This window comes from Crocuta crocuta, unplaced genomic scaffold, assembly GCF_008692635.1.
Source record: "Crocuta crocuta isolate KB4526 unplaced genomic scaffold, BGI_CrCroc_1.0 scaffold50, whole genome shotgun sequence".
Taxonomy (NCBI): Eukaryota; Metazoa; Chordata; class Mammalia; order Carnivora; family Hyaenidae; genus Crocuta; species Crocuta crocuta.
Genome location: NW_027527428.1, coordinates 896,070 through 905,699, shown reverse-complemented (window position 1 = coordinate 905,699; position 9,630 = coordinate 896,070).

Sequence of the window (9,630 nt, the reverse complement as noted above, 5' to 3'; positions counted from 1 at the left end):
AAAAATAGATCGAAGCAAAAACAGGGCTGGAACACACAGTACAATGAACCAAGAGGTTGGTCCAGCAGAAATGTTCTCAGAGCGGGGCCTCCATGGTTCTCAAAAGTGGGAGGGAACTTGGACTCTGGAGCTTCCCGTTAGTCAAAGAGAAAAGGGAAACCCACCTGTTAGGAAACTCACGATGTCCACGGGGTTCGACCCACCCCAGAAGCAACTCTGCATTTGCCGAGGTCTGAGAGGGATTCGTGTGAGATCGTTGAAGGAGCCAGGGGTGGGGTCTCAGGCAATGTCCTCAACCGCCGTCTCCTAATAGATGCGGCCCATCAGGCTGCCTTTGCTCAAGCAAATCAAGGGCTTGATGCCAAAGTGCAGATCAATAAAATCAGGTCTCTGGAGAAGGCCAGACCTAAGTGGCCCAAGTCATTCATCCAAGACGTATAGATTAGATTCTCCAAAGCAGGGGCTCTCAACCTCAGCACTATCGACACTTGGGGCCCCATCATTCTTTGTTTTGGGGGACTGTTCTGCAAGATGTCTCTACCCACTAGATGCTACTAGCATCCGCCCCCCAAACTGGCTATGTCCATCCAAAATGTCCCCAGACATTGCCAGATGTCCCATCCGGGGCTGAAAACCACAGATCCTGTTGCAGGAACACCTTTTTCCTTTTTTTTCCCCCCCCGAAGGTCCATTTAAGGCAAAACTGTTTTCAGGTCACGTGTTTTTTATTCAAAGGAAAAATAAAAGCTTATGGAGTCCCGCGGGGAGGGGGTGGGTGGAGATGTATCCACTCCCATCTTAAATTTTACCTACTTTGTGGGGGAAAGCTGGAGANCACACACACACACACACACACACACACACACACACACACACACACACACACACACCCCAGCCAGTAGCGTGTTTCTCTGAAGATATTATTTGAGAAGTGCCACAGAGATGTAAATTTCTAGTCTCTGCCCCCGGAGCCAGACCGAGGGAGGGACTGGGAAGGTGGCCGCGGCCAGGGCTTCTGTCCGCGGCTCTAGGGTGGCGAGGGGACTGTGTAACCTCCCAGCTGACCTGGAAGATGTGGCATCAGTATCATTTCTGGCAACCAGGGCCCCTCCCCTGCCCCGCAGCGAGTCGAATCAGGGCTGCCTGCAAGTTTGAGGCCATGTCCTCCAAAGCCGGAAATGGGCAGCACGGATTCGTTCTGTTTGTCCCGGTCAGGGGTTTACCTGACACCTGCTGTGTGCCCAGCACCGTGAGAGGCGCAGGGACGCTGAGCGAATGTAAGAGCGTGGACAGCCGGGCACTTTTTACCACGTTAGTAAAAACATGCACGCATTTATGTTATGTATTAAAACGTTTTCAGGGCGCCTGGATGGCTCAGTCGGCTAAACGTCTGACTTCACTTCAGGTCATGATCTCATGGTTCGTGGGTTCTAGCCCCACATCGGGCTGCGTGCTGACAGCTCAGAGCCTGGAGTCTGTTTTGGATTCCGTGTCTCCCTCTCTCTCTGACCCTCCCCTGCTCACGCTGTCTCTCTCTCTCTCTCAGAAAAAAGAAAAAGAAAAAAAGATTTTTTTTCCTTGGCCTAAGTGCTCACATATTTTCTTCTGATTTTAAGGAAATGAAAACATTTTCGTGGGCCTTTAAAGGTGCTGAGGGCCCCAGGCACCGCACCTGCTGGGCCTGATGGAGAACCCCACAGTGGGAACGTGGGCTTGGGGTGAGGTGGGCTGGGGGGCAGAGCGTCAGCAAGACAGGAAATATGTGAAACACTGCACACGGCACTAAGGGCTTCGCACAGATAAACTGGCGAGTGCTGGGGCAGAGAGTGACCTGGGTTTCTATTTTTTCTTTTAATGTTTATTTATTCATTTTGAGAGAGAGAGAGGGCCGGTGCAGAGAGAATCCCAAGCAGGCTCTGCACTGTCAGCACGGAGCCTGATGCGGAGCTTGAACTCACGAACCGTGAAATCATGACCTGAGCCGACAGCAAGAGTCAGACGCTTAACGTACTGAGCCACCCAGGCGCCCCTGGGTCTCACTTTAGAGAAGGTAATAGGGAGGTCTCCCTGAGAAAGGGGAGCTTGAATCAGACCCAGGGATGAGAGAAATCTATGATGAGAAGGGCAGGACTAGCACATTTGGGGAATCGAGGACATCCCTCGCTTTGGCCCGAGCATCTGGTGGGAGTGACATTCCTTATAGGAGATGGAAGGTAGTACCAATTTCAGGGAAGCTAGAGTTGGTCTCAGACCTATGAAGCCATTTCTTCTTTTTTTAATGTTTTATTTATTTCTGAGAGAGAGAGAGACAGTGTGATCAGGGGAGGGTCAGAGAGAGGGGGAGACACAGAATCTGAAACAGGCTCCAGGCTCTGAGCTAGCTGTCAGCACAGAGCCTGACACGGGGCTCGAACCCACGAACCGTGAGATCATAACCAGAGCCGAAGTCGGACGCTTAACCGACTGAGCCACCCAGGCGCCCCACTATGAAGCCATTTCAAGTAGAAACGGTAAGAAGGCAGCTGTGTGGGAGGCGGGTGCCATGGACTGGACATTTGTGACCCCCCCAAGTTCATACGTTGAAGTCCTACCGTCCTACACGCCCCCCCAACTGTGATGGTATTAGCAGAGGGCGCCTCGTGGAGGTGACCAGATTTAGATAAGTTCACGAGCGTGGGACCCCCACAATGGGATTGATGTCCTGTTAGGAGGAGGAAGGGAGACTAGAGCCCTCTCTGTCCACCATGTGAGGACACAGCGAGAAGGTGACTGCCTGCAAGCCAGGAAGCGGGCTCTCACCAGGACCTGAATCTGCCTGCACCCTGATCTTGAACTCCCAGCCTCCAGAAACTGTGAGAAATTAAAGCCTACTGTTCAAGCCCCCATCTGTGGCATCGTGTCCTGGCAGACAGCACGATGGAGACGGTGGGCAACTCCCTAAGTGTCTCTAGCTGCTCATCTCAATGGAGTCGTGGCCCAGGGATGCAACTCAAGGCCAATCCAAGATGTAAGACCAAGGACAGCTCTCTAAGGCTTTGATGAACCACCCTCCACCCCCCACCAGAGGGAAGGTCAGGATTGGTGAGCCTCTCCCCTCCAGCCCCACCGTCTCCCAGTAGGCTGCACATGCAGGCAGGGTCGGGGGGTGTCATCCAGGCTGGGAGCCAGGCAAGGCTGCCCTCTGCTTGTCCCCTTGCCACCCACACCCACTGGGCTTGGACACAAAATGGGCACAATTGACTTCCCATCAATAGTTGGGGCCTGGAGGGTTTTTCCATCTGTACTCTGTCTGTCCCCCTCGTGACCCAAGAATCATTTAGAAGTAACAGACCGGAGGGCAGTCTGCAGTGATGGAAATGGAGTTTTGCTTCCAGACTCAATTGACCCAAAGGCACATCAAACTCGTGACCTTGGCCCCCCATCCATCGAAATGAGTGCCCCGGGGCTGTGGCTGGGAGGATCCATCCATCACAATGTCAACAGCCAGCTGGCGGTTCTGGGTCCTGTAGAATCCGCCCTCCCCTCCTGCAAGTGGGAGGCAAGCGGCGCGCGCACCCCCACGAGGTGCACAAAACCACCTCCTGGGATCCGGGAATGAATAGGAGAACTCGGCTAATAATTATGGCAGATCCAGACACTGGACGTTTCTCTCCTCTACAAAGCACAGACGGCTTCAGGGCTGCGGGGAAGATGACCCCCTTTCCTGGGACTGCTGGATTCTGGCTAACGGGCTGCTCCAAGTCCTTCTGTGTGTGGGGGGGAGGGGTTCCTTGGAGACTGGCCCCAGGGCTTTGCAGCCAGAGATTCTCTCTAAAATGCAGACTGGGGGCATCTGGCTGGCTCAGTCGGTACAGCACAAGACTCTTGGTCTCGGGACTGTGAGTTCAAGGTCTCGGGGTTGTGAGTTCAAGCCCCATGTTGGGAGTAAAGCTTACTTACTTACTTACCGAACGAACGAACGAATGAACGGACGAACGAACGAATGAATATGAAGGCATCGGCAAGTCTGCATTCCTTCAGGAGGTACTAGGGGACAGTCTTGCTTCTTCACTTCTTGCAGCTTCCAGACACCGCCTGCCTTCCTTGACTTATGGCCCTCCTTCCATCTTCAAGGCCCTCAGAGTGATGTTTTCAAATCTCTCTCTTTCTCTCTCTCCTTTCCTGCCTCCCTCTGGCTCTCCTGCCTCCCACTTCTAAGTCCCCTTGTGATGACCTTGGGCCACCCAGACAATCCAGGGTAATCTCAAGATCCTTAACCACATCCACAAAGTCCCCTTTGCCACATAAGGTCACTTACTCACAGGTTTCAGAGATCAGGACGTGGGCATCTGTGGGGGCCTGTATTCTCCCCCCACAGAATATGGGGGCCTGTATTCTCCCCCCACAGAAAATGATGAAGGCTGTCCCTTAACTACCCTACGACCCAGAAACAGCACTACTAGGTATTTATCCAAGTTATACAGGTGTCCTGTTTCGAAGGGACACATACACCCCAATGTTTATAGCAGCGCTATGGACAACAGCCAAAGTATGGAAAGAGCCCAAATGTCCATCGACAGGTGAATGGATAAAGAAGATGAGGTATACACACACACACACACACACACACACACACACACTGGAGTATTACTCAGCCATCAAAAAGAATGAAATCTTCCCATTTGCAACTGCGCGGATGGAACTGGAGGGTATTATGCTAAGTGAAATCAGTCAAAGACAAATATATGACTTCACTCATATGAGGACTTTAAGATACAAAACAGATGAACATAAGGGAGGGAAGCAAAAATAATATAAAAACAGGGAAGGGGGACAAAACATAAGAGACGCTTAAACATGAAGAACAAACAGAGGGTTGCTGGAAGGGTTGTGGGGGGGGGGATGGGCTAAATGTAAGGGGCAGGAAGGAATTTCCTCCTGAAATCATTGTTGCACTGTGCTGACTTGGATGTCGATTGTTTTTTTTAAAAAAGCTGTGCCTTGTTTGTTCTGTATCCTTTAGCATGAATGGAAGTTCAACAATATTTTTGAGTGAGAGCTGAATGGATGGATGAAAGAATAGCTCCCTAGAGGCTGGCTGGGGGCAGAACCATCGAGGAACGCTGGGAAGGCGGTGGATAAGGAAGAAGAAATGAGTGTAACCTGAGTGGCCCCACATGCCTCTCCTGCGAACCCATTTTTGCTGGTGGCCTGGGCCTGTGGTATCCACCCCCCACCTGCAGAGCTGCCGGCGACGGGGCATAGGAGCCCCAGGAGGCTCCCAGCAGCCTCTGCTCCCCCTAGAAGGGCTCTGGGCACAGAAGAGAGGACGACCCGAGGACCGAGACTCAAGGAGGCAGTGACAGTGGGTGAAGAAAGCTATCGGGAACCCCCTGGGCCCCACAGGGTCCTGCCTCCTTGACTCTCAGATGGAAAGTGCAGCCCACACACCCCCTCTGTGGCCGAGCACGGGTCTCAGGGGTCAGGCTCCTGCAGACGGAGCCTCTGGTCTTCGGGAAGCTCATCTAATCTACGCCTTTGAGCCTCAGGCTTCCTAACTGTGGAAGAGAAATAATAATGGTTCTCTTTCTGGGGTTTGGTGGGAATTAGAGAGAATATGGTGTACAAAGTGCACCTCAATTGGCTAAGTCCTAGGAACTGGTCACGAAGCCTGGGAGTCCACGTCCCCATTCCGACATCTACTAGAGAGGCAGTCCTCCTCACCTCTCAGCCGTGGTTTCTTTGTCTGCAAAATGGGTACAAGCAGCTTGAACAGTTGCAAGTCAGGACAGGAGGAGGCCCAGATGAGATGTGTGGGGCGGCTCATTAGTGCCATTAGTGCCATCACTGTGCCCACGCCCCTGGGGAGACAGGCGCCTTTCCCAGAGTAGAGTTCCTAGACAGGCTCAGCTCTGGACAAAGACAGCGCAGGCCCATCCCAGCTGCTGGACCTCCCTGCCCTGCACTCCAAGTGGCTATTGTGAGGCCAACAGCTGTCTCTGCCAAGTGGCATCTCTGGGGCACACAGAGCAACGGAGAGGTCAGGGCACACTGGCCCGTTGTCCTTGGTGCTGAGCGAAGAGCAGCAGCTGTGGGTCCCCGGGGAGTCCTCTGACCTCCACTCCATCCCAGCACCATGGTTATTCAGCCACCGGGCCCATGTCTGCTGGACTTCGAGCGGGCCCTCCAGCGGCTGAACAGCATGGAGCTCCCCGTCTCCCACAGCACCTTTTATCAGGGATCCTTAGGAACAGTAAGCTTGAAGAGGGTGGCACCTTGGATCTGGGGCAGGACACCATTCCTCACTCCTTACGGCACATACTTTCTAGGAGGGACAACTCCGACCCAACTACTCCCTGATGTCAGCCACCCACGTGCCCATGTGTACTTCTCACACAGCACCCCAGGTACGGTCACCCTGTGGGTCTCATTCCCCTGGCGCAGAATCTAGGGCTCAGAGAAGTGATTCAATGACTGGCCCAGGATCACAGGCTGGGGCCCAGCGGAGCCCAGATGTGAACCTGGCCTGGCCAATGCCACAGTCTTTACCCTTTGCACGAACGCAGCATGCCCGAGGTGGGAGGGAGGCAGATAGATGCACAGACACCAGGGAGGAGGGCCTGGCCACACTTGGGCCCAGAAAAGCACTGGCTTCGAATGATCCAAGGTCAGAGGGGGTGGGGGACGGGCTGGAGGACCTCCCCTAGTTCCTGACAGTCAGAGAGTTCTAGAGCTCCCCCACACATCTGCTTTTCAGAACAGCGCATTTACAGAGGGAAAGGGGCAGGGGATGATGATTCAGGAAATCTGCAGCCGGAGTTAAATAGGCGCCTCATAATGATGGTGATTAAAAATTAACAGCACTGTTTGCAGAGCGATTTGGGTGTCCACTTTGCAGCCATGAATTCATTAATCGATGAAAACACAAGTGCTGAGGATAGGCTCCGGGGCACAGAGCGAGGGCTGTGAAGGTTCCAGAGGGGGCACTGGGCTCCCCACCCCGGCCCTTTCTCTGGCCTGGGCCTTGCTTTATGTCTGCACAATGGGGATGCTTGTGCACCTGGGAAGCTTTGGGGTGGTAGTATACATGGGGGCAGCCCCCCCTCCCCCCGGTTTGAGTCAGAGGAGCAGGAAAGGACTTAGGAGTTGGGAGACCCAGACCCGCCCCCCAGTTGACACCAATTAGCTGTGAGACCTTGGCAGTCAAGCACTTCCCTGTGCGTTTATTTGCTCATCTGTAAAACGGGTGAGGTCTTCTGAAACTGAATTTCCAAGCAGGCGGATGTATTCCTTTGCTGCGGCTGCCTAACAAATTATCACAGAGCCTGCGGCTTAAGACAACAGATATGTGCTCCCATGGCGGTGGCCACAGGTCCGAGAGGGCGGTGGGGGCAGGGCGGGCTCCTGCCAGAAAACCGGTCCCACCTCCATTGGGGTCTGGGCGGGGGGTGGGGAGGGTGGTGGCAGGCCCCCCTGGGTGCTCCGTGACAGCCGCCAGAATCCCGTCCCCTCCTCCATCTTCATACAAGACTCCCTCTCTGTGTCCTAAGACTTCCGTCTCTGCGTGTCCCAAACTCTCCTCTTGTAAGGACCCCCGCCATTGAGTTTGGGGCTCACACCAATTCCAGGATGATCTCCTTGAGATCCTCAGTTACACGTGCAGAGATCCAATTTCCTAATCAGGTCCCCTTCTCGGGTACCAGGGGTTAGGACTGGGTCTCCCTCTTTGGGGGAGACCAACCCACCCCAGAAGGCATGAGGGGTAAGCAGAAGCCGCGAATGCCAGGTGCTGTCATTCTTAGACCAATTCAGTGACTGTGCCCTGGGAGTGGGGGACTCACGGAGGCAGCGTCCTGGGCCGGCCCTTGGCCGGCCAGGCACCCGGGGAGTGGGCGGGGCCTCGACCGAAGGAGGCGGGGCCTCTGGGGCGGGTGCGGGGAGGAGTCTGCACTGGAGCCTCGTCCAAGCCCGGCTCTCGGCAATGAACCCTTTCTGGCCACCAGAGTGCAGGGAAGCAGCCCTGGAGACATCTCCAGGGCTCTGATTATTATTTTTATCATCCCTTAAATAGCTGCCTGCCCTGTCTTTCCTCCTCCATCTATTCTTCAGGGCGCCGTGTGTTGCTCTCTACCAGCCCTTCCGGGGTGCTCCGCTGGCTTCATGATAGAAAACCAAGCCCTAAAAGACACTCGAGTTTCAAATGCCAAGTTCGGCATCCCCACCCCTTCCCCACCCCGCTAACAGAAGGACTAAGTAAACCCTGAGCACCACCCCCCACCTGCCACGCTGCCCCATGCCCCATGCCTTCATATGGCTGGCCTCCCTTCTGGAACATTCCCATCGGCACCAGACGCTCCTTCGCAGCCCCTCCCTGCCCTTCTTAGCGCCCCCTCTTACCATTTATCACCTCGTTAGCCATTATCACCCCCACCCCCAGGACCAGCGTGTGCCTCCACACTTGACTGGGCTGTCCCCGAGGTCAGGAATACCCCACTTTGTTTCGGGGCCCCAGTCCCCAGCACGTAGACGCTCTGTGGATGTTTATAGAAAGAAGTCATCCGGAGACCTGGATTTGAATTGTGTCACCGCCTTCCCAACCGTGTGCCCTTGGCCTCGCTGGGTCTTGACGTCCTCATTTGCCAGCCTGCCCGCCCGCCCGCCTGCCCTGCTCGGTTGGTGTGCTGACAGATGACTGTGTTCTTGGGACTACTAATCACGGCCGGGGAACAGGGTTCGTGCCCCAGGGGAGGGGCCCCTGTGCCCCAGCCTCCCTGGGAATGAAGCTGGAGGGAGGCCCCGGGCTTGTGGAAATTCTTGGATCCCTTGCCCGCCCCTCGAGGCCCCGGCCCGCCTCGGCTNCAAAAGCCAGCAAGCAGGCTCCGTGGGGGCCAGCTGGGGCCTGCAGTGCGCTGCCCACCTCTCCCCACCCGGTCCGGGAAGGCGGGCGTCGGGTTCTTGGGCTCCTGCACGACTCTGAAAACATCAGCTCTCAGTTGGAGGGAAGGGGCCCCGTTCGGGGCCAGGGCGTGGGGGGAGGGGGAGGCCTGGCCTAGTTAGAGCCCTCAAATGCTCCTTTGAAAGCGCTTTCAGATGTCCCCAGCCCCGGGGGCAGGGGCGGTGTAATAATAATAAAACAACATTTGCATAGAGATTTCGTTTACAAAGCACTTTCTCAGGGGTGGGAGGCGCTGGGGTGGCCCGCGGAATCCTGGCCAGGAGGCTTCTGGTTGGTTCCACCCCCAGCCGAGCTCTGCGATTGTGTGCGCGTAAACAAAGCGCTATTCATCCAACTATTTCCGATTCCTCTGGATTTCGTTCCTTGTTCCCCTCTCCCATGAAGGGCTCACTCAGGGCTTGTCACTCAGGCCAGAAAAGGGGCGTCAGGAGTCCCAGAGGGAGGGGTCGGCTGGGACCTGATTGGGGGGAGGCTGGAGAGAGGGGGGGTCTCCTTCCCCTCCCTCCGCGCCCCTGCCCCGCCTCCCCTCACCCTTTGGCCCCCAAGCTCCTGGGAATCAGAACAGGCTCGCTGCGGTTGGTTTGTGCAACTCGTCTCAAGGCTAACCTGTGGCTTTGTCTCCATGTTGAAAGACTGAGCGCAGGTTTGGTAACATCTGCGCCTATGCGGGGCGGACGTGGGGCTCTGCTAATACC